Consider the following 27,121-nt stretch of genomic DNA (forward strand, 5'->3'; position numbering starts at 1 on the left):
ATATATGGAAGTGTTACTACGATTTAACAATGAAACAAGCCTGGTTCTCGTTGTTGATCTGCCTGACATCGAAATGCATTAATCCCATTGGTTGACTGGCGTAGCTGTATGCAAATTACATTGTCAGTCTGGGACACTAACAAAATATAAGCCAATCAAATACCGTAACATGATCACATGATAACATTCGTGTGAAACTTGACCGAGTTCATTTTGTGTGCTCTACTTGTCCTCGGGCATGCTCGAAAAGGTATATTACACGCCCAACATCTAAACCTTACTTGGCACAGGCGTCGGGCTATGGTATTTTTCAACCCCTGACTTCAACTTCATTCTTTTAGCGATTAAAAACGGACTGATCCGTTTATTTCAAAATTTGAAATTCAACAAAAGGTTTATTCCATACACATATTCAAAACATTATTTGTTACTGTGTGATAAATCCCCGATAAGGAGCGAAAAATGCTAGGGCAAATTAATTCAACCTTTCAACAGATCACTACCTGCAAGGAAATTTTAAAACCAGCAATGTGATTATTTCGTTAAAATTTTATCTTTGTTTCAAAATATATCCCACGTTGGGACGAATTCCTGTGTCATCAATACGAAAAGCATAAGTGTTACGTTCTTATCTCAAGACTGATAAGATGAATAATACAAATGCTTTAAGAATGTAATCTTTGAACTTGCTTTTGGATATGGCGAATTATTTTCAAAATAATTTAATCTGCATCCAAAAACATGTTCATGCTTTCATTAAAACCTTGACATTTTGAACTTACTTTTGTGCAAAAAAATTTTTAATCGTTGACAAAAAGACAAAGCAATGAAGAGTTCACAAACTTTAATTTGTAAGTTTGACGTTCACATCAACCGCGCCGACGAAGAGCTCATGCTTTTGGCGACCACCGATCAATTCCCTCGCCTTTCTGGCGCCCGATTTCATCCCCAAGGTACTGTTGCTTTTGGTGCTGCTGTTGCGTAAGCTGCTGTTTACCAGGATATTCCTCATGCTGCTGAGGCGAATGTGCTTCATAGTAGTCGTTCTCTATTAATAGGAACAAACAGTAGTATAGGTAATGGGGATTCTGGCTCACTTCCACTGGCGTCAGATTTATACACCTATACTACTACTACCACAGAGGGATTTTTTCATGCAAAAACGATGATGTGATTTAACGATCGTCGTGAGTCGTATTAAGAGAAACATCAATATTAATTAATAATGAATAAAATTTAATATAGTCCACGAGGATATTGGAAAGGTATAGGATCAATTCAAAAATTAGCCACCGCAGCTAAGGTATCTAAAGATGTGGCCAAGGATTGGTTAAAGAAACAAGCGATGTGGCAAATATACTTACCGGCACTGCATTATATACCGAGGAAGAAGTTTGATATTTTTACAACGAATGAAGTTCATCAGGCTGACCTCTTGTTCTTTTCAAATGATAAGGTAAGACGGAAAATGTATAAATACGCTTTAACGGTAGTGAGTGAGTGAGTGAGTGAGTGAGTATGGTTTTACGCCGCTTTTAGCAATATTCCAGCAATACCGTAGTCAAGCTATCGTCGAAAGATTTAACCAGACATTAGCAGAACATTTGTTTGGCTATCACTATGGGATCGAAATGAAATCAGAACGATTAATATCAACCGAATGGGTGACACGATTATCAGCTGTTGTATCAGTGCTGAATAATGAAGTAACAAGATTAATCGGGAAGAAACCATCCGATGTGATTAAAATGAAATCTGTGACTTCCGAATCTTCAGCACCGAAGAGAGGCAAAGAACAAAAACTTCCGGATAGCGTAAGCGTAAGATATTTATACCAGCCCGGTGAACTCAAAGGAGGCCTACATCGCACAACCAATCCAATTTGGTCCCTTAAGATATATAACATTAGTCGATTGGTTACGAAAGAAGGAGAGCCTATACTTTATTATCTTAAAGATGGACCGGGCAGGGCATATGTACGAGAAGAGTTGCTCATAGTTCCCAAAGCTACAGCACTCGTGAAGAGCAACCTCCCCGTGGTGAGTGCTGGGTAAAGCTTATAGCTCTTCCCCCGTGTGGAACAGGGGTAGAATGTTTCCACAGCACCCCATTGCTGGTCGTAAAAGGCGACCAAATTGGGCAACCTGTTTGCCGTGGGTTGCATCCCTGTGTCGGTGGAGGAAGGGATTCTGGTGGTTGAGGGCACTGGGGGCCAGGAACAGTGTTCCTTTTGCCCAACACACCACTATGACCCTAACTTCACCTAGACAGGTGGTAGAATGGGTCCGGTTTTATCAATCGGCTGGTCACGCCATTCCCTGAGCATGGTCCACTTTTATGTTGAATATATATTTACTAATATTCCACAAAATTAATTTGGAAAACATCAAATTTTTTTATGTAACCCTGGTGTTTGTAGTCGGTTTCCACTGCAGCACCGTCCTTGTAGACACTCCATGGCGGGTGGGGAGCAGGGGTGTCGAACATCCTTTTTTTCATTATGGCTACCCAACAGATCACTTGTTCTCGACAAAAAAACAAAAGAAGGCATATTGATACAGATCCTGCAATATCTTCTGATGAGGATTCTGTACAAAATATTGACTCTTGGCCTCGATTTCTGTTTGATGAAGGGATTGATGGCGAGCCTCTAAACTCAATCCCTTTGTAGTTTCGAAATCTATCAAAGGTATTTGTGGTACTGTGAAGAATGTCACACGTCTTCGGTCCGGTTGTCTCTGTGCATAAAACACTCAATTCATGTAGAGGCATTGTTCGTGACCGTGCGAAGTGCCTCTCAGATATGTCAGAAGATGAAATTGTAGCAGAATTGAAACCTCAAGGTGTATCTTCAGTTAAACGGTTCAACAGGAAAGATGGTAACAACATCATCAAAACAAATACGTACCTTTTTACGTTCAATCTCGCAAAGCTTCCATCCTCAATAAAAGCAGGATATTTCAACATCGGAGTGGATGTGTATATACCAAATCCACTCCGTTGTTTTAAATGTCAACAATTTGGACATGGAGCGAGATCCTGTCATCACACCCAAGTTTGCTCCCGCTGTAGTGAGACTCATGATAGCACTGACTGCACAATGTGCAAACTGCAGCGGTGATCACATGTCCACTTCAAAATCATGTCCATCTTTGTAACACAAACCAAAATTCTGAAAATAAAGTACACCAATGATATTTCATTTAGAGACGCAAAGAAACTGGTAACGAGTGAACCAGCCACTTCTGCCTCTTCATTGACTTATTCTGCTGCAATATACTGCAGGCTGTTGCAGTACGTATAACGTTAAATATTGTTTTTATTTTGTGTTCGTTGTATATCTCACCATCATACCCTCTCAGACAGTCTGATCTTCAGGCACTATATGACCAACTCCCTAAGCCCTGTGTTATCATGGGAGATTTGAATGGCCATAACCCGCTTTGGGGTAGTACTGACAGCATTACTAAAGGAAAATTACTTGAAGATTTTTTCTTAAATAAAGATCTGTGCATTTTTAATGATGGTTCTCATACATATCTACATCCTGCAACTGGAACATACTCTTGTCTGGACTTGTCAGTTGTAGATTCTAATTTACTTAATGAATTTGAATGGTCAGTCCACGATGACCTCTGTGGAAGTGACCATTTTCCTACCATTTAAAAATCTGTTACACCTTCTGATTTTCCTCCATCTACACGTTGGAATTTTACTAAAGCCAACTGGGCATTAAATGAAGTCCTTTGTTCTAACAAACTAAAACCTGAAGTTTTTATTGATGTTCCCGACTCTATACAAATGTCCTCTGATGAACTTACTAAAATAGCTGGTGAATGTATTCCTAAATCCTCCTCAAATCCTCACATATGTAAACCATAGTTCAACAATGATTGCAAACAAGCTAGGAGGGCACGGAAAAAAGCTGAAAAATATTTCCGACGCCATCCAATGGTCCATAATCTCAATAAATTTAAAATCGTAAATGCTAAAACCCGGCGCACTTTCAAACAAAACAAACAAACAAATTTACAGACACCAATGTCCAAGGTATGGAACATGATTCAGAAACTAAAAGGTAATGGTACTAAATCAAGCATCCCCCATCTCAAAGATGGGGCTCAATTATTAACTGATAAATCAGATATTGCAAATAAACTTGGTGAAACTCTGGCTCACCATTCTTCCTCATCTAATGATGTCCCTCAATTTCAAAATTACAAAAAGCTGCAGGAAAAGAAACCTTTACATTTTAATTCAGATAACGGGGAAGATAATAAAGAAGTCTTTTCCATTCACGAGCTCCATACCGCAATTAGGCAGGCTCATGACACTGCTGCAGGGTCTGATAATATACGTTATCAACTCTTAAAACATTTACCGCAATCCTGTTTAGAAACCCTTTTGTTAATATTTGATAAAATCTGGACGTCAGGAGAATTTCCTTCTTCATGGCATGAAGCTATCATTGTTCCCATACCTAAACCTGGACGTGATCATACTGATCCTTCCAATTATCGACCAATTTCATTGACTAGCTATGTTTGCAAAACAATGGAACGCATGGTCAATAACAGATGAACCTGGTACTTAGAATCCAATAACTTAATCACAAATACTCAATGTGGATTCCGTAAAAATCGCAGTACCATTGACCATTTAGTACGATTGGTGTCATTCGTTAAGAATGCCATTATAAACAAACAACATGCAGTGTCTATCTTTTTCGATCTAGAAAAAGCATATGACACTACATGGAAGTATGGTATTTTAAAAGATTTACATGATTTTGGATTGCGAGGCCGTTTGCCTCTATTTATATCCAAGTTTTTAAATGACAGGCAATTTCAAGTCTGCGTTCAACCCTGTCTGATCATTATAATCAGGATTAGGGTGTCCCACAAGGCAGTATTTTGTCTGTCACTTTGTTTAGTATCAAAATCAACAGTTTAGCAAAGGTTTTAAACGATTCAATTGATGGATCATTGTTTGTGGATCACTTTAATGTTTCTTGCCGTGGTAGGAACATGCATACGATTGAGAGGCAAATGCAATTGTGTTTAAATAAAATCCAAAAATGGTGTTTAGAAAATGGCTTTAAATTTTCCAAATCTAAAACTAACTGTATTCATTTTTGCAGAAAATATAAACCTCACAAAGACCCAGAACTAATGTTAGATAACACCCCCATTAAAGTTGTAAAAGAAGCGAAATTTTTGGGTGTCATTTTCGATCATCATTTAACCTTTTTACCTTGTATAAAATACTTAAAGAATAAATGTTTGAAAGCCCTAGATTTTTTAAAAGTTGTCTCTAATTCCAAGTGGGGAGGGGATCAGAAAACCATCCTCCAATTATACAGAGCACTTATTCGCTCTAAACTGGATTACGGCTCCATCATCTATGGTGCAGCCTGCAAAAGCAACCTTATACTTTTGGATACTATCCATCATAAAGGTCTAAGACTATGTCTTGGATCTTTCCGCACTTCTCCTATTGACAGTCTGTACGTTGAGGCTGATGAGCCATCTCTTAAAGGGGAAGTGTACACGCAAAAATCGCTTTCTTTCTTGTTTTAAACAAAACGCAATTTTAGAATTAGTTAGTATCAGTGTTAGAAAATATACACTCATTTTTCTCACAGTCAATGTAGCGAGCTCACAATAAGTGTGAAAATGTCATGCCGTTATGAGGCCTTCGTTTTCCGAGCTAAACAGGCCTGAGTTATCCCCCTTAGATTATGACGTAATTGGTGCCAATTTAACTGGGTCCCTGTCTTGTCACAACGCAAAAGATATCAAGTACCAGTTTATGGTGAGACAACATGGCATCCGATACCTTGCCTGATCCGAAGAAGTTCCCTTGACCCTTCAAGAAATCGCAAAACCATACGATTTTGAACCAAAACGAGCAAGCTTCGCGGTATGGAAACGATGAAAATCAAGTGGAAACAAGAGAAGACCCACATCACCTAATTTGACACCCGACCCCGACTCGACATCTACACAATTAAGCCTACGATCGACAACGTGGTAAGAATAACACTTTGATGTGTGTATACTATACCTAAATTACCTAAATGCTCATTACGTTTTCAGAAGCGGAAACGTAATATTCTAAGAGATTTTTGTCATGCCTGGTGACCCGCATGCTTCGTCAGCAGGCCTATTCATCCTGTCCCACCCTGTTACGACCCTATCGCCGGTATCGGCATTGTCGTCAATCTGAGTTTGTCTGTATTAGGTGTAACTATTCCCACCACCTATAGGCTACACATCAATGCTACTTGCCAATATCAAGAAACAAATACGATCTGTCGCCAAACGTTGTCTCAACAAGATTACACATTAGGCCTACCAGCTGATGACGAGACCATATGCTTAGAGTAACACGAAAATGGGGTACGTCCCAGTACGTTTCTCAAGTCGGTTGCCGAGTGGAAACGTACTGGGAGAAAAAAAGATTCTCTTTGATTTTTTCCCATCCGAGTTCAAAATACCTGCCATATTTATTGATAAGTAATTGGATGTCTTACTTCACACTTCACACCGTCCCCATTTGAAAGTGAAAAGATAGATCACTCAATTGATTTGTTTAGTGTTTGAAACCAGTTACTGCAGTAGGCCTACAGTATCTTATTCTATTTAATAGATAATTGGTTACTGGTTTGTTCTGACAACCATTCATAGAAAATGCATTGCAACTTTGCAGGGAAACTATTTATCATCTATTATGGGGCCAGATTTTAAAAAAAAAAAGTTTAGAAACTATAAAAAAGACGAAATATCTAATATATAATTAATTATTAAAAACATTTGGTTGTTTAACTGAGTGGGCCAGATATATGTAAAATGTTTACAAAAATCTCATTTACTGTCACAATCAATACATATAAATTATCTAAGAAACTATAAGTAAAACTTGTTGAATATTAGTGAAACATATTTGAAATTGTAAATCTTTGTTTGGAAATTTGGACCTCCCAACCTGACCTTTTGAGCAAAACGTCTGTTACAACCACCCCCTAAAATGCAAATGAAATATGCAATCATTTTTTTATATGAGTGAGTGAGTAGGGTTTTACCCCGCTTTTAGCAATATTCCAGCAATATCACAACTGGGGGACACCAGAAAAGGGCTTCACATGTTGTGCCCATGTGGGGAATCGAACTTGGGTCTTCAGTGTGACGATCGAACGCTTTCACCACAAGGCTACCCCACCACCCTTTTTTATATTAACACTTGAAAGAAAGTTTAGAAAAACATATTATATTATTTACTTTCATCAATTTATTTTATTATGCATTTTAAGATCTATCATGCACAACAAACAAATCTGACAAGTAAAATAAATCTCCAATACCATAAATGTTTATTTGCCAGCAAGTTGTGAAAGCATATGTAACTTGTAAAGTTATTGAATTACATCAGTGATATTGAAACATGCCCACAATATTTCAAGAGGTATTCAAACCTATAGTAATAAACACATCATGTCAACATGATAGAACTATAAACTGTTTTGGTATTTATTGAATTATTAACATGTAATAAAAAATATGCATATATCATCAATACAAGTAACTTCTTATATAGGCATCCCTCCAGATTGAATGACAAAAATATATATGTAAAAGGTATGATATTTTTTGTAATGTTGTGTATAGCTTGACTAATAAAAGACACTTTTTCATTTCAGAATCGATCTACACCTCATAAACAAGAGGTTCACTTTGGGGATTTGCAGAAATAGTTGAAGAATCAGAGAAAAGTTATTCCATCTTGTGTTGTCGAGGTGATTTGTGAGAGATTTGCATTTGATGTATGTAATGTTTTTCTCTATGCTCATTAAAATAAACTTTTTTCATTGAAATCTTGTTTTATGGTCTATGACAACAATCAGCCTTGGCTGTTTCATTTGATAAATTTCTGTAATACAGGGTGGCTGATGCTGGATGAGGTAGTTTTGGGCTGGGGAAAAGACTGAAGAAAATATGACAAGCACTGGCTAAATGCTCAGTGGCAACTTGTTAGTGCACTGGTTGACTAATTCAAAAGTACAGCTCTCTTGTTGTCTGAAGCACTGTACCTCACAAGACGCTCTAATATTTTATGACTCTGCATGAAAATAAACACAATTTGCACACAATGAAAATGGATCTCAACACCAGGGATTTCTTCTGACATCGGTGGGGCAGGATACTCTCACCTTTCGCGAACACCTGGTATTATCACTATTTGATAGCGATTCATTAACACATGCTCATGATTTAGTCATAATCGTATCATCGACTTTGTTTTTTACAGAGATTTCATATGAATATGGAAAGGGTTTCGTCGCATGTATACTTTTCCATATAATCATTGTGGGACCTGAAAAATATATAAATAATTTTAACATAAATTTGTCAAAATAATATGTACACTGACTAAATAATTATAAAAGAAGGTGGTAATAATCTTCAGCAGTGTTAGGCATGTCACTGGGTGCCTGAATACAAATATCATCAGTTAACTGTGTACAAATTGTATCAGATATAAACTTTTATATGTCATTCACAGTATATGTTCATTTGTCATCCACACTACACTTTTACAACAAAAGACAACAATATAGAATATATTAGATACACAAAATAGTTCAATACAGAAATTATTTGCATAAAGTATATTTACATTGTGTGATTATTTATTGTCAAAATATTATTTTGTACCTCATACTGTAAAGCACCGTGTGCCATGCTTCTGGTGTACATTGGACAGTGACTGTACACCATGATGGACTGGGGACCTGTACTTTTTGGGCATCAGTGTCAAGCATGACTCCTTATTTGAAAGATACAACATAGAAACATTAACACTTTTGTCATCTATATCCCACTATCACAAAATAAAAAATGGTAACTTGATTTTTTTCATGTACATATGTGTGTAAATTGCATTGAACATGGAATTTGAATATTTTGGGTGGTGGGTGGGCGATGATTTTGGATAGAGACTGGGTATTTTGTCAGCTACAAACCAGCAAAACCAGATATCTTTTTAAATAAAAAAATATATAAAGCCTAAATAAAAAAAAGAAACATGTGGCAACGAGGTTGTTTCAACAGTTTCAACAGTCTGAATCAAAATGATTGTACATGATTATTTAAAGATTAGGTACACACACAAACACACACACACAGAATTTCAATGAGTTTATATAATTCCTGTGTTATTATAAAGTTTATTAATTACCGAAATGAGATGATTTGTGTTAATTTCAGACGGGAATGGCTGTAAAACTAAAACATTACGTAACACAACTTACTCCATCAACAGGAGTTTGCTGCATACTGCAACGATCAGCTGATCAGGTGTATCGACATAACCATGGAGGAAGTGAACATGTGAAATAGACAACATCGAGGATATTCATGATTATCAAGTGAAACTATGTACAATATCACCCTACCCCTGCTAAAATACTTTTCTTAAATACTACTTTGGTTAGAAGAAACAAAACAGCAAACTTACCTGATCGAGTTACTTCAACTTTACGGCGTTTGTTTACAAAAACATCCCAGTCAGGGTCTTGATGAGAGTGCTGTCCCTTTAGCCCGTTTCCATATAAGGTTCGTACACCATCCGCTTCCGATCAGTTTCAGCACAGGACCATGTAACTAATAATAGTAACGAAAACGGCATTCGGCCTCGTCTATAATTTTTTGGCGAGTTTTTTTTATTGTTATTATTAGTTACAAATGGTCCTGTGGTTTCAGAACCAGCAGATATCTAAACTCTCACGGAAGACGACAGCAACTCAGCAAGAGCGAATATGCGCAACACAAATGAACGAATAAGCGCAATTCATACAACGGACCTTTCCAACCACAATCGCGAATCTTACAGTATGTTATCCATGCATTGTTGTCTTCTCAGTCGCGATTTTGGAAAACGAAATAATTTTAGAGTAATTGTGCTTAGCGTTGTATCTTGGACAGCTCGGCACCGAACAAAACAATGGGATGCGCATCTGAGAAGATAGAACCACACACCTCTACATACACCACGTGAAACGCGTCTAATAAAGTCTTATGACGTCTTTCCTTTATCAATTGGCACCAATGACGTCATATTGCAAGGGGCATCAGCCATGGTGTGTTTATTATGGAAATAGAACTCTCTGTAAATGTGAAAAATATTAACCGATTTTATGAATAAAATAAATGAGATACGTGTGATATTTTTATTGTTTTGCCTTCGAAACTACTAGGTAAATACTTTTCATGATGAAAAAGTACAAGAAAAATAGGTTTATTTTCGTGTGAACTTGCCCTTTAAACAACGCCGAATCAAAATATCTTTACAGTATGTCTCTAAATTACGCTCTAATAACTGGAATCCAGCATATGACTGTTTTTTTTAACCCCCTTTATGGAAATCTCTATAAAAAAAAATCATTGGTTCTCCCCCCACTTGGAACAAGACTTCAATCTGATATTTCAGCTGCTCAAATTAATCTTGAAGATATAGCCCCCATGCAGCTTTTGTCTTCTCCACCTTGGCAGTTAATAAAGCCAGAGGTGGATCTGACATTAACTAAATTAAAGAAATCGGAAACAAACCAACTTATTTATCAACAAAAATATAATGAATTAAGAAACACATATAATACTTACAAATTTACAGATGGATCCAAGGATAGTGGCGTTGTTGCCAGCGCCACTGTCATTGGATCCAGGACTATCTCCTCCAGGTTACCTGATAACAGTTCTATTTTCACAGCAGAGGCCAATGCCATTTTAACAGCTTTACAATATATCAGTAAACAGTCAAAATATAAGAAGTTTATCATATTTTCCGATTCTCTTTCTTGCCTGCAGGCTATCCATAACATATCAAGTCAACATCCACTTTTAATCAAAATTATGGAATTATTTAATGACCTTGCTACTGGCCAATACGACATCGTCTTTTGTTGGTTGCCCAGTCATGTGGGCATTAAAGGCAACACAATGGCTGATGCTGCTGCAAAAGCAGCACTCGACAAATCTGTGACACCACTTTTTATCCCATACACTGCTTATAAACCAGTAATAAGTTCTTACATCCATGATCTGATGCAAAAGAAGTGGGACACCCAAGTAGGTATCAATAAATTACATGAAATAAAACCACATTTGGTTGTCAGTCCAGATTTGATGAGGCCATAGTAGATATACACACGAATATTTATTAAAAAATGTTGATCCTCCATTTTGTATCCCTTGTGATGAGAGAATCACCGTCAAGCATGTCCTGCTTGATTGTGTTGATTTTTCCATTTAAAGGGATAAATATTTCAAAGTTTTCATCTTTATAATATCAGTGCTCGTTTAATTATTGACTTTTTAAAAGAAATTGAATTTTTACTTAAATTTTGATTGATATGTTTTATATATAATATAGCTTTTATAATTGGTAAAATAAATTTGATAATTGAGATTGTTAGTGGCTGTATCCTCGAAGGGGATAGAAGTAGTGTAAAATTATTGTCCCCCTGAGAGGGTATGTCAGACCACGTCTTTCAAAGTATATTTATTTTGGCCACGTTTTTAATAGTAGTATATATGTTCGTTTACCTTTGGCTAAACTTGTCGTAATCACCAACAGCTGAGGAAAGGTGCAAATCCGGCTGGGGTCCATGCAGGTAGCAAAAGTACTGTAAGTCCCCATGGACCCTAGCATGTTGGTCTACCTTCAGCTGCTGGCGATCCATAGCCTGTTTTTATCTTGTATCATTATGTATAGTGCAATTCTCTTTTATAATTCCGTACTAGTTTTATATCTTTTTCTGTGATGAATGTAGTAATTTTACTGTCCTTCATTGACAGGTTTTTATACAAGTTTCAATATATGTATTATGTTTAACTATTGATAGTCACGATATGGCTGAAATATTGCCGATGTGTCTTAAAATTTTAACTCACTCACTCACTCACTCCCAACGATACAGTATTACCACCATAACCATAAGCATAGGTAGTTACACCATCCTTATCAATCCATCTCTTTGTATCTAAGGGGAATAATGATGTCTTCTTCATTCTTAATCCATATATCCTTTGATTGTAACTTCTTAAAGAGTTCATCTCGTGTTTGAACGTTCTACCGTTGAATAATGATTCTTTATACTGTTCGTGTTTGATATGCTTTTTTACAACATACTTCTTAACGCCCTTAGCTTTTCTTATCTCCCCATTATCGGACTTCTTTATAGAATACATCTTAGGTCTTAATCCGACATACTCAGCAATAGGGGTCCCAGGACATTCACCCTTCATCTTACCTAATACCTTTTTATTTACTACGCTGTGCAGTGGATTATCTTTAGGGTAATCGCTCGTGTCGTACATATCTATTTTTTTTGCCATATCTTTATACACATCCTTGGTTTGTATTTCCATCAACAAAGAATCTGTGTCGGTATATAACACCTCGCATCTATCACTGTATTGCTTCTTAAAGTCGTTGTAATAAAAGTCAAACATATATTTTGTCTTATCCATCAAATTTTGTACGAGTTTTTCTACGTTAGCTAACCCATCAAGGAGTGTTGATATTCCGACATCCAATCTTTATTCACCATTAATCTTTCAGGAGCTAGCGGATAACTGTTATGATCTTTATGTAACGAATTTCGATATTCCAAGTCAACTTCTAGTATGTACCCTTTATCGGAATCTGAGGGGATATCATTCACTTCGATATCATTAACATCAAGCCACTCAAACCCGCCCGTGAGTAAAGGTTGACTCATAGCCCATCCGTACAAATTGTTAGCGTCGAGATATAATATATGCGTGTCGGGTTTACTCGGATCATATCCTTCCACTAATTTATTATTAGCCTTAGAATACCTTTTCACCACCATCGATATACCACCTCTTAATGCTTTCTCAACTAACAAGTGCATATCATAATCGGTGAGTAATTTTAGTTCAACACAGGTCTTCTTCAACAATGCATCCCACCATAGTCCGATAGTCCACGATATCTCGAATATATCAGCGAGTAACAGTACATCGTTTTTTAAGTACAGATCGTGTTAATCGCCTAAATTCTTACAACCTAATTTATCCCAGACCGTCAGAGCGTGTTCATAATCGACATCGGTTATTTTAGATTCTGTTAAGTTACTATAGATTGATTCAAGGGGTGGTAATTTAGTTTCGTTGAATCTAGACCAATCATCCATATATTCATAAGGATATACACCTTATCTCAGCAACAAATACTGTGTTAACCTATCGGTATATTGATTTCTTATTGCAAAGTCATTGGGATTGTTTGCATTAGCTAAATTGTCAAAGGAAGATAACAGAAACTGTACAGAGTCTATGAATCTAAGCCCATTACTTTGCTTTATTCTGGCTTTCCCATCCTTGTCCGTATAATGTATAGTTTTAGTCAATGAGAATGATATATATTTTTCCATATTGTTAGGAATACATGTTAAGCCGCCAAGAGTCTTTGAGATAGCTTGCATAATGAAATGTGAATCATATCCTCTAAGGTTGTGAAACACAATGGGGATGGGTATTGATTGAGAATTCATTTTTAGTTTCAAGTTACACTCGTTATGCGTGGCTCCCCGATAATTACCCATGATGTTGCAATGATCTCTTACGGAATCCCTATTCAGGGGTTTAGTACAAACAGGACAACTCATTGACTTCTTATAGGCCCTCCAATCATCCCTCGTCATACACATGGGTTTCTTACACAATAAATTTTCCCTGATTATTCTCTCTTCATTGTCTAGATATTCTAGGAACTTTCCCCCTGCATCGGCACCTCTGTGAATCACGGGCGGGTTTGTTTTCCCATCATACCTTACAACTATATATCCAAACCCACAAGGAATATGTTCTTGAGTTTTGCACATAAAATTAGCTTGATTGCTTCGGACTGTATTTTCTATAGGTTTGATAAGTGCTTCGAAGTTGGCGTAAATTACGTACGGTACTGGTATTTGATTACAATAATGTTCAAATTTTACTATATTTTTCCCCTCTTTCATATCAATCCTGATAGCAGTCTGTCCAACACCTCTGTAGTCTTCTTTATGCACTTCTAATAGATCTTGCCTGCTCTACCCATTGAGACATCTTTCACAGAAATATTTCTTTCCCTTATGTTTTGTTTGATCGCATAATAGTCTGCTTAAACTCTTTATCCATATATGATGATATTTATCATCTTTTTCGATTAGAAATAAATTGTGGAGTGGAGCTTATCCTGTGTACAACAATTCCTTTAGAAGAAAAAAACATTTATAGCTAAATTATTTTGCTTTTCCGCCTTATCAATATGTGAGATTGGTGTAGGTTCATCTATACAATCAAAGTTGAGTCCATCGTTTTGGGGATAGCTAGATGGCCCATCTGGATTTTTGTTTTTGGGGAAACAATGCAGATCTCATTGCAATTCTTAAACAGCCATCACCTTTATTTTTTACATTAAATATAGCTTTTTTCTTCTTAAATATGGGGGTAAATCTATATAAGATCCAGCTTTGAAAGGCATATAATTTGCTATATCTAAATATAAACTACCTTTTTTATCCACAACCCAACCCGAACCTCTGTTAGTCCAGCGTTCTAAAGTTTCTTGTATCCGTTGAATTGATGTATCTAATGATGATCTTATAAACTCAGATTTGGTTATAACTTCTTGATTGCTCCGGAAATAAGGTTTGGTATATTCAGTGCCATCGTCTGCGTTACTTTTAATAATGACATTTTAACCGTCAGCTGGTATTTTATACTATTTAAATCATCTAACTCCTCGTTAATTTTGCTCGATATATAAATACATGTGAACTAATCTCTAATTGGTTTGAATTCTACCCAATCTATTTATCTCATTTCGGTAAGCCTTTTTCCTCTCATAAATAATTTGAAACCGTTTCTTGTCAGCACCTTGTTTCTTACATAAACTGTAACTACCTTTGACCCTTATTCCATATACAGAACATGTATAATTAATATGCCCTTTACTAATTGCAATGGAATGGATTCGGAAAAAATCCGACATACAGCTCTTTCCACAAATTTGTGATTGGCCCATACGTATGAATTTACATCTTGATGTGCCTCTCGCCATTGTGATAAATATACACTTCTAGTATCATTTGTCTAAATGCATGTCATCAGCCGAGGCCTGCCCAGCGTAACAAAGCAGTCATCGCTATTTATAGCTAAGTAGTCATCGCTATTTATAGATTAGCCATCAGGGTTACTAACAGCGGAACAGCCAGTCAGCGCTATTTATAGATTAGCAGTCAGGGTTATTAATAGCTGATAAGACTCAGCCTGACATAGATCATGGTCTATGCGTAGTCATTGTGTAGCTAAAAATAGCAATGACTGATAACCCAAACATTAAAAATACTATCTCGTGGTTTTTCTGAGCCTCTGATGGTGTATAAAACTTATTGTTGGTCAAGTTTCTTTCCATAACAAGGAAGTATTCATGCATGGCAGATTCAACATCCTCAAACGTTTTAATTGAATGTCCTTGCTTATGCAGTTCATTATTAATAAAATCTAATGTCAATATTCTGCGCCTGGTCCATTGTGACTGGGCTGCTTCGAGTTGTTCTAATGCTTTATTATGTCGTTCACGCTCCTCTTCAACTTCTTTAGCGTTTGATTCCCTCAGAGTAGAAAATAAATAATTACTCCCCGAAAAAGCTAGAGCATTAACAATAGCTCCACTGACCATCATCACAATTGTTGCCATATTATATGAATATAAAATATTCAAATGTTCAATAATATAAAATATTCAAATGTTTAATTACTTCATTATGTCTTCCGGGATAAGCCCTTGTTTGATGAGCATATCTGTTGTTGCCATTGCCAATCCAATATCAAGAACCATCATACCGATATCATAACCATTAAATCTAGCTTGGGTGGTGTGGCTTTAGTAATCATTTTAGCCATACGGGCATGGCCAATGGCCAAGCCGCTGACCACCGCTGAATGATATGTTGCGTTTACCAGCATTTTACCGTCTGTAACTGGAGTAGTCATTATAACATTTATATGAGGGCTTACCTCTAATTGAACTTGGTGTTGTGTAATTGGGGGTGACGTTTTCCCTTCTCCGGTCTTATAAAACAACCATACCACCGCTATAGCAACAACTCCTAGTACATAGGGAGCCCAAGTTTTAATCGGACGACTATGTTCAATATTTGAATTATGTATTAGTTTTGCCTTCCTCGCTAGCCCACCCTTCCTCCCAGCTGTGATTTTCAAAGGATTCTTAGTCACTCTAGCTTGTGATTTCGCAATCACTGGTATTTCCTCATTCACTTGTTGTGATTTCACAATCGGGGTTATTTCCTCGTTCACTTTTTGTGATTGTGTTTCCACAATCTGTGGTGTCACTTGAGTCTCAATTATTAGAAAGTGGGCACTTATGTTTAAATTGATAATACCTAGCCGTTATTAAAGCGGTGGTTACTGGAGCTAAGAACATTCCGTATCTATGATATACCTCGGCGATTGAATACTTACTTAACGGTCCATCAGCTGTATAGCGTATGCGTTCAAGTGAATAAGCTGCTTTTAAATGAAACAGGAAATATAAAATAATTCAAAGATTCGAAAGAAAACTGTTGTTTCTACCCCCAAGCGCGAATCACTGACTCGTGATTATATAACGAGAGAGGTTTGTGGACGTTTAAATATGGTATAATAGATATTGTCGATGATTCCCCGAGACGTCGTGGAAACTGTGCGCTAATGTGCTACATTCCCCCAGCTGTGGTGATTGTGTACTTAACATTTGAATCTAACATTGTTGTCGACACGTGTTTCCTTGTTGTTGCAGTAATTCCTTTCAAAGCCATATTTTTTCTACTACTAGGGTAACATGGTCGTTGAGATAGGGGTCAGTGTTGCATGCGATGGAAAAGGAAGATGATAGACAAATACTTAGATAACTGCTCGATCTCTTCATCAGCTTATGACGAGTTTTGCGTTTTCTTCACATACATAGCTTTTGGTGAATATATCTGTGTAATGAAACTGGGGATACACATTTGCGACATTCTATAATAAATCAGGTGCGTTAGAACATTGTAGACATTCAATAACAGAGAAGACGTGGTATAATATTTCAGTCATTTCCTACTCATTCTCAAAATTCCCCACATTCCAGACATTTCTAAAGGGAGGTTTTGCGCATTGTTCTGACCATATACTAGCTTTCTTACTACTACTTTAAAGTAGAGATTTTTTTTATAAAACTATTCTATTTTTTCTTCATACAGATGTCGAATGAGTTAAACATTATTTTCAGAGTACATACTAACGTATTATCTCTAAACAGGATACTGTAACTTAAACATGGGTTACCATAAGGGGGGACGGTTATTTCTATAAGACCATTTACGGTGGTAAGCACAGCATAGGGTTGAGGTGGGTAAACGTTCTTAATAAAGCCGTGTGGAATAAGGGATACATGCTACATGGAAGATATGTGTTTCGAGAATTTCAACAGGATTTGGAAAACACTATCGGTGAGATAGCACTATTCTGAAACTGTTCATGTATCCTTAATAAGAACTTGGGATGTTTCATTTCAACCTAGCTTTTACAACATACTTACATTCATTTATCATATGTTTGTTGAATAATATGTGATGTGAACCGGATATAATTTAAGAAGAACGTGTATGATCGGATTTAGGGTTTAGATGGGAAACTTAGGGCACGATATGAGCGAAGGAAATCTTTCAGAGTTGGAAATTAAAGATTGAAAATAAGAATAAGACTGACATTTTCCAATGAAATATATCACAGAGTTGAAAATAAAGATTGAAAATAAGAATAAGACTGACTTTTTACAACGAAATATATCACAGAGTTGAAAATAAAGATTGAAAATAAGAATAAGACTGACTTTTTACAACGAAATATATCACAGAGTTTGAAATTAAGATTGAAAATAAGAATAAGACTGACTTTTTACAACGAAATATATCACAGAATAAAGTAGAGAAATATTTTATAAAACTATACTATTCTTTATTCATAATTTTAGTGAACATGATTGATGGTATTGGTTGAATCAGCTTTTTTCCATCCAAAAATGAAAGTTCCGTCTGTATTTTGTAAGACAAAACAACAACAAAAATATTTCCTCGCAGTCTACTGTGTTCATCAAATGGTGAATGAACTCATACATTCTCCTCTTCGTCTCGATGACGACATTCTACTTATTCATTGAGTAGCTATATCAAGAGATCGAGGACTGTTTCATTCTTTCACGATAGGGTGACATTCCGTTTGATGACGATCATTCTAGTATACATCTGAAGGTATCTACCCTGACTACATTCCACATAGCTGGCATTCCTAAAGAATTCCAAATTTCTTCACGAAAGGGATGACATTCCATTTGATGAGGATCATTCTAGTATACATCTGAAGGATTCTACCCCTACTACATTCCACATAGCTAGCATTCCTAATGAATTCTACATAGCTGGCATTCCTAAAAAATTCCAAAAAACTGACTTTCCTAAAGAATTCCTCAACTATGACATTTTTAACAAAGGCCGCATTCTTCACATTCTTAACATTCATGCATCATGACTCCGTTCTCATTGTGACGTCATGCATGTCTATTAGCATAACATTAGGCTCATGAATATTCATAGGGCACATTCCACGGAAGGTGCTGAAGGAATTACTTTTATACTACTAGCCTGATGGTGTTATCAATATTTTTAGTTGCATTTTGGAAGCCCCGAGTAAAAACGCAACATAAAAAACGAATCGCCAAAACGCATCATTTCAATGAATATGTGGGTATCATGCACCCATTTCTCGCGAAATCGAAAATGCACGAACTGTCACGAACTGTAGTGGGTATAAAACTGTGGCCAATTCTTGGACCTACCACTCCTTGGTCAACAATGCCACGCTAAAACTCAAATTCAGAGAAACCAGGCTATCGGACGCTTGGAAGCTGGAGAAGTCTGTCCAAGATGTTGCCCGTCATTTCAACGTTAACATAACCACAATTTACCGTCTCCTGCATCAATACAATGCTGCACAGACCACAGATGACCTTCTTCGGAGCGGTCGTCCTAGGGTCACCACACCTCGACAAGATCGGCAGATTACCCGTCAACACCAGCGACATCCGTTCCTAACTGCAAGTGAAAGTGCTCGACAGACCATAGGAACACATAATCGACACATAAGCCGGGACACTGTGATCCGACGTCTCCGTTCCAACAACCTCAGATGTCGCCGACCAGCACGTCGTCCTGTTCTCCAACCACGGCATCGACAAGCACGACTTCAGTGGGCACAGGGTCATCGCAATTGGCGTCATCGTGAGTGGAGGCGTGCAATCTTCTCTGATGAAAGTCGCTTTTGTGTCTCCCATGCAGACGGAAGAGTCAGAATTTGGCGGCGTCGAGGTGATCTTTTCACTGACAGAAACGTTTTGGAAAGGGATCCATGGGGTGGACCTAGGGTCATGATATGGGCAGGGACTGGACTTAATGCGAGACTTGAATCCATGTGCTTTCTGAATGTTGGTCAAGGTCGCTGACACGGCGTCACTGTTCAGCAGTATATCGACTAAGTGATCAGACCCCATGTTGTTAAATTTTTTGCACAACATCAACAACACATTTTCCAGCAGGACAACACTCGTCCCCATGTTTCCAGAGCTACCATTGCCTCTCTGCAACAACACAACATCCGTGTTCTACCGTGGCCAGCAATCAGCCCTGATCTGAACCCCATCGAACACTTGTGGGATGAGGTTCAAAGGCATCTACACAATGTGCGCCCAGTCCCTACAACTGCCGATGAACTACGCACAGCTGCTCTGGATGTGTGCAGGAGGATCCCTAGGGCCTTCACAAATCGTCTGATCCACTCAATGTACAGGCGATGTGTGGCAGTGATCAATGCTAATGCTGGTCACACCAGGTATTGACTGACATTTTGTGTATTGACCCGAAACTGTGTAAGCCCTTAACATTTGAAAAACAAAAACAAAAGTGCCATCTGCCTTTTAATCCATTAAACTGTCTTCAGTCAATTTTTTGTCAAACTTGCCCTATTAGAATTTCTTGTCTTTACTGTTGAAAATAAATAACATGTATACTGCATACTCGACTTGCGTTTCTTTTGCGTATGAGTATACATTTATATCTCCACCCAGGAGTGGCATAACATCTTTAACATATAAATTGCAGAATTTTTTTATTTCCATCTTGCCTTTGCTATTTTGGAGAAAAAACACTGTGTCCAGAAGTGGCCAAGATAGCTTTTTAAGAGAAAAGTTAATCTTTAATGAAACATGTCATCACCTCACAAAGTAGATTTTTAGTCATATTTTAGGTTATGACATGTTAGACAATCAAATAATACATTTGGGAGTGATTTGGGTCAGAAATATGGCAAAGCGTAGTAATTACAGCAACAGGAATTTTTTTATATGAATTTGCACTTATCCATTATCAATCTGAACAAAAAGATAAAATTCTATTCCGCTTTAGTTCCGCATTTCCACATTTTTTCATACGCTGCTATATTTTGCTATGATGGCGAACATCCAGTCAGTAGCACTGCCATTGGCGCACTTTGCAAAATAAAAACACACAAGAAGTGGCGGCTCTTATTATATGTTTGTCTATTAAATACATAGTTGCATGCGACACATATGATTTTCTCTATGGTATTTATCCCACTTCTGGCAGCTACAGTCGTATCCCAGTTCTCGACGCTTGAAGCCGCTGTCCATGCCAAACCGAAAGTTGGTAGGAAGCAGATACCATTTCTACCTGGACAGTGAACAATGTGATTTCACTGGAGCACACAAAGCCGGATTTAGGCAAGTTTTTTAGCACTTTTAATTAATATTTTGAACTAAATCTAACTTATATCATGCACCAAAGGCCTTCCGCAACATGATCGTTTTACTATTTATATACATCACTCTATAATAAGTTTAATATTTTTATCTTTACGTTTTATGTTATCTGGCGCGATAAAGAAGAATCGAAAACAAGGTCCTTTTCAGCATCAAATCTATTATATATTTTTTTTTTATTTTAGCGCATTTTTTGTGTCGAAGAAGAAGTCTTTGATTTGTACTAAGGCCACTGGCCCATATACAATACATACATTTAAAATAGTGTGGCACATCAAAAAAAGGTAATGTCATGTACAAATTTACAGGTTGACAGGCTTTTCATAATTACGTCTTCTTTCATAGCTGTGATACAGGTATTTACATTTACAAGTAATTGTTTACATGAGGATGTCAGCAGCGTTTTAAATTTATGCATATTTGGATTATGACAAAAAGTTGTTGGTAAATACAGTTGTCTAATATCGTTGTAATATTCACATTCTAAAGTAAAATGATATTCATCATTGTCAATTATAGCGTATAGGGCTTTTTTAGGATTTGTATCAATATATATATAGAACCTTTGTGTGATGCTGAGCTATTTAACAAAACAAGAACTGTATGAGTTGATGGTAGTTGGTTAACACTGTCTTGGTTGTTGCTTTTCATTAGAAGCTGTCTGTCTTGATAACTGTAGCTTATCTATATCTTGTTCTTGACTATCAGATTACCGATAAGCCCAAAATTACGCAATATTGAGGACATGGATCGTACTAGAGAGGATTGAAGCCATTCGCATTGATATTACTAAATCTAGTGATATCTTTTTCACATGCGGGGGCACTTCGGGCTTTCCTCCCACATTAAGCTGACACGCCGCGATATAACTGGAACACTGTTAAAAGCGGCGTTAAACCCAACTCACTCACTCACTCAATCTTTTTCACATGCAGTATTTAGACCATATTAGGCCATATTTAGACTTGTACGTCGTCAGAAACGCTTCACACATCAAATCATTTTTCTTGTTGTCGTGGGTCCTTGAAGCTATGTACACAACTATATCCCACCTGACTAACTTCAGGAAAAGCTTGGTGACCTTAGTTACATCTCTATCGCCAGTGGTTCAGAACAAATTGTCCCAAATAAAAGCAAATGTCATCTTAAGTTTACTGAGAAAAAAATATGTAAAATGCTGGACTATCTAATTGATAACAGTCCATGCAGGAAGCAAAGGTCCCATGTGCGGTGATCACCCTTCAGTGACTGACGATCTCTAGCCCATTTTTATATTATGTTGTTAACTAATACCTTCTGCTTTTAAATATTTTCAACTAGTTTTAAATCAAATCTGTGATATTCTAGTTATTGAACTGTCCATCGTTGACAGCTTTTCATTTAGTCTAAATATATGTATTAGTAATGTACTTCTCGTCACGATATGGCTGAAATACTGCCGATGTGACTCACTAATTGATAACATTTATTTAAAATGTAAAGATAAGGCATAAAGATTCAGAGTGACAGAAATATATCCAGAAGACAGTATGACAAGAAGGGTGACTTCAACTTTGGAATAGTCGACTTTCAAAGCAATATCCGAGCAGCTCGAGCATTGGGTGCCTACTTGTCTTACCCTTTGAGGTGCAATCGAGCATGCTGTTTCTTCGATTTCAAAGAGCGCCGTATAACTCTTTCTCAAAGGTGTATGATCAAAGTCAACACTCAAGGCATCAGCAAAGCTTTCACAAAGAGTTGTGGTGGACATGTGGAGGACATTTCCATTACCGCATCAGTTACAAAATGACGTTCGATGCAATTTCCAATTGCGACTTGTACCATATATACCCGTGTGTTTTTTTAGGTGAACACTTAACCTGCCTTTGCTTGTGTTTGTGACTGGTGCCCCCTAGTATCATCACTATTTGATAGTGATTCATAAACACGTCATTATAAATATGTCGGGGCCATACAATGAATGAATAGATTTTTTATTATTATTGTTTTTATTCAACAAAACAGCGAACACGTTATTGCGTGACGCCACGTGAGGAACTAGTTGAAATACCATGAGGGAATACATGGACTGAACGTTGTCTTCAACAAGAACAGTTTTCATCACTCTCCCTACTGTGAAAATGAGTAGACATCAATGTAACATTCTTATACTAACAGCATAAACTAACCAGACAGTATTATTCCAACAACCTCCACTGAAAATGTTTTCGAGCAGTCAACTGTCATCAACTCGTACTGTTTTTGTTTTGTTAAATATACTTTTGCTATAAAGTTTGCTAAGGATGACATATTTAAGGCAACCTGAAAGTATGATATGAAGTCATACTGGAATAAAACCCGGTACACAATGATTGGGTGACCCCTCTGGAGCCACACTATCACACTAAGAAGGTAAATGCATGCTTAGATGGACACCATATGTACGTGATGCATGATAACCACAGCTGCCATCGTTGTGACTGTTTGTCATTGGAACCTTCCACTCCGTTGTTTGAAAGCCTGACAAGCGTTGACTTCAATTACTGAAAACAGAAATGCCCCCTCAACGCCAACGACATCGTTGGACAGCCGAGGAATTAGCCAAATGCGTAGGGATGCTTGAAACTGGGGCAACACAACGCCACGTTGTCAACGTCTTGGTGTAGGTCAAAGCATGAGCATGGAATCGGTATCAGACTCAGCGACATGGAGGTGGTCGTGAACGTTCCTCCACACAGCGGGATGACCGGTGTCTTTTGCTCTTCACAAAACGTTATCACTTTGTGACAGCAATTACACTCAGAATTGAACAGCAGAATGCCACTTGAGTAAACATTTAGACTCAGACAGCCCGTAGTTGCCTGTGTGGGGCTGGTCTCCGGTCAAGAAGAGTGTTCATTCGCAGCCCTCATACCCAGCGTCACGGGCAAGCACGTTTGGATTGGGCGAGAGATCATGTAGTAGTATAGGTAATGGGGGTTCTGCCGCAACTCCACTGGATCCGGATTTATATACCTATACCGCTACTACAGGGGGAATTTTTATGCGAAAATGATGATGCGATTCAACGATAGTCATAAGTCGTATTAAAAGAAACATCAATATTAATTAATAATGAATAAAATTTACTATAGCCCACGAGGATATTGGAAAGGTGTAGGAGCAATAAAAAAATTAGCCTGCGCGGCTAAGGTATCCAAAGATGTGGCCAAGGATTTGTTAAAGAAACAAGCGATGTGGCAAATATACCTACCGGCACCACGTTATATACCGAGGAAGAAGTTTGATATTTTTACAACGAATGAAGTTCATCAGGCTGACCTCTTGTTTCTTCCCCACGATAAGGTAAAACGCAAAACGTATAAATACGCTTTAACAGTAGTGGATGTGGCTAGTCGATACAAAGAGGCTGAGCCATTAACCTCGAAAGATTCAACAGAAGTAGCTAATGCACTGAGTCGCATATATAAACGCGGACCACTAAAATGGCCTAAGTTATTTAAAGTAGATCCCGGTCGCGAGTTTATGGGATCGATAACTAAACTGTTAACAAAGCACGATGTCGAAATCAGGTGTGGTGAAAGAGAGGCCCACCGCAGTCAAGCTATCGTCGAAAGATTTAACAGGACATTAGCGGAACGTTTGTTTGGCTATCAGTATCGGATCGAAATGAAATCCGAGCGATTGAGATAAACCGAATGGGTGACACGATTATCAGCCGTTGTATCAGCGCTGAATAATGAAGTAACGAGATTAATAGGGAAGAAACCATCCGATGCTATTAAAATGAAATCCGTGACTTCCGAATCTTCAGCACCGAGGAGAGGCAAAGAACGAAAACTTCCGGATAGAGTAAGGGTAAGATATTTATACCAGCCCGGCTAACTCGAAGGAGGCCTACATCGCGCAACCGATCCCATATGGTCCCTTAAGACATATAACATTAGTCGATTGGTTACGAAAGAAGGAGAGCCTATTCCTTATTACCTTCAAGATGGACCGGGTAGGGCATTTGTACGAGAAGAGTTGTTCATAGTTCCCGATGATACGGTATTACCACCATAACCATAAGCGTAGGTAGTTACACCATCATTATCAATCCATCTCTTTGTATCTAAGGGGGATAATGATGTCTTGTTCATTCTTAATCCATATATCCTTTGATTGTAACTTCTTAAAGAGTTCATCTCGTGTTTGAACGTTCTACCGTTGAATAATGATTCTTTATACTGTTCGTGTTTGATATGCTTTTTTACAACATACTTCTTAACGCCCTTAGCTTTTCTTATCTCCCCATTATCGGACTTCTTTATAGAATACATCTTAGGTCTTAATCCGACATACTCCGCTATAGGGGTCCCAGCACATTCATCCTTCATCTTACCTAACACCTTTTTATTTACTACGCTGTGCAGTGGATTATCTTTTGGGTAATCGCTCGTGTCGTACATATCTATTTTTTCTGCCATATCTTTATACACATCCTCGGTTTGTATTTCCATCAACAAAGAATCTGTGTCGGTATATAACACCTCGCATCTATCGCCGTATTGCTTCTTAAGTTCGTTGTAATAAAAGTCATACATTAAGTGTTTTGACAAGTCGAGAATACTCATACCGACGTACACCGGTCTGTTTAATTTTATATTACTCTTCTGCATATGCAACGCGGCTAAGTCGTTATCGAATATCTTGCTTCTGTTAAAAGCCGGACTGGCTATAAGTTTCCTGAGTCTTTCTTCCTCATTAGATCTGACTAATTTAACATCAACACGCTTCCTTAGATTCTCCATAGTTTTACCAAATACTGAGTTATTCATGAGCTTATACAAATTCTTTTCGAAATCGCTGGTAGCCATCTTTCTTAAATCTGTGTTCAACCTTATATAGGGCTCCATCCAAGGGCTTTGATCAAACTTTAGAACTCTGTGTATTTTCTTAAGTTTCATACGTAACGATAGATATAACTGGAGATTTCTGTAGTGAACTATATATTTTGTCTTATCCATCAAATTTGGTACGAGTTTTTTCTACGTTAGCTAACCCATCAAGGAGTGTTGATATTCCGACATCCAATCTTTATTAACCATTAATCTTTCGGGAGCTAGCGGATAACTGTTATGATCTTTATGTAACGAATTTGGATATTCCAAGTCAACTTCTAGTATGTACCCTTTATTCACATCATTCACATTGATATTATTGATATCATTCACTTCGATATTATTCTCATCGACCAACTCAAAACCAGCCGTGGGTAAAGGTTGACTCATAGCCCATCCGTACAAATTGTTAGCGTCGAGATATAATATGTGCATGTCGGGTTTACTCGGATCGTATCTGTAACGGTTCAGGGGGTGGGTATTGGGGTACAGCTCTGGTAGCGAATTGTGGATCACTCCCAATACCACCAACCACACAGTTTTAATTATTTAATTTGTTTAAGAATAATTTCACAATTAAGAATTGCACAATAAGATTTATTAATTTACAAGAATATAATTATTCTTTTCAGTATTTCATTCAGTTAGGAAGATGTACAATAAATATAAAATACTTGAATGTCAACTCACATATCTCGGCTCGAACCGGCTTTCACTCTCGTATCAGAAAAAGTACAACCGATCAAACTGTCAACAAAGTGACGTCATACCGGAAGTAGTCTCCCGCACGAGGATACGGTCGGTGGAACGTGGGGAAATTGCACTCCACCAGTGACAGAAGTTATTTTACTTCGAGTCACGGCTGTGTAGTAATATACAATGCATTTAGATGGACTAGATGCACTTTTGTAGCCATAAAAGGCTGATTTAAGCCATTATGCTACAAGAAGTAGTTTCGTGGAACAGACTCACGAATATAGGTGACGTCACACGAACTATCACGTTGCCAAATCGAAACAGGTGATTTAGAACGTGTTCACATTTTGTTTTTGCACATTAAACAAACAGTCAGTAAGATCAGTGGTGATATACGTTAATTCATGTAGCAATAACGTATATCTTTACGGTATGCTGTATCACATACAACATATACAATATGATTCATCTCACTGTCTACTGACCGAAATGTACAAAAGGCTTGTACATTACAGTATCCTTCCACTAATTTATTATTAGCCTTAGAATACCTTTTCGCTGCCATCGATATACCACCTCTTAATCCATTTGTCAATAAACAAGTGCATATCGTAATCTGTGAG

At 37.5% G+C, this 27,121-nt stretch overlaps 3 long non-coding RNA genes across 3 annotated transcripts; 1 reads left to right on the top strand and 2 right to left on the bottom strand.

Moving 5' to 3' along the window:
- Positions 1-829: 829 nt before the first annotated feature.
- LOC124118580 lies at positions 830-26,578 on the bottom strand. The gene is made up of 2 exons (XR_006858503.2): positions 26,493-26,578; positions 830-1,048 (listed from the first exon to the last, which is right to left on the bottom strand). It is a non-coding gene; the product is annotated as an uncharacterized LOC124118580 (long non-coding RNA).
- Positions 4,829-7,873, top strand: LOC125382050. Its single transcript, XR_007222212.1, has 2 exons — positions 4,829-6,032; positions 7,700-7,873. It is a non-coding gene; the product is annotated as an uncharacterized LOC125382050 (long non-coding RNA).
- On the bottom strand, positions 6,753-10,592 carry LOC125382051. The gene is made up of 2 exons (XR_007222213.1): positions 8,715-10,592; positions 6,753-8,373 (listed from the first exon to the last, which is right to left on the bottom strand). It is a non-coding gene; the product is annotated as an uncharacterized LOC125382051 (long non-coding RNA).
- Positions 26,579-27,121: the final 543 nt, after the last annotated feature.

Source organism: Haliotis rufescens, unplaced genomic scaffold, assembly GCF_023055435.1.
Source record: "Haliotis rufescens isolate VD_foot unplaced genomic scaffold, xgHalRufe1.0.p SCAF_2, whole genome shotgun sequence".
NCBI classification, from domain to species: Eukaryota; Metazoa; Mollusca; class Gastropoda; order Lepetellida; family Haliotidae; genus Haliotis; species Haliotis rufescens.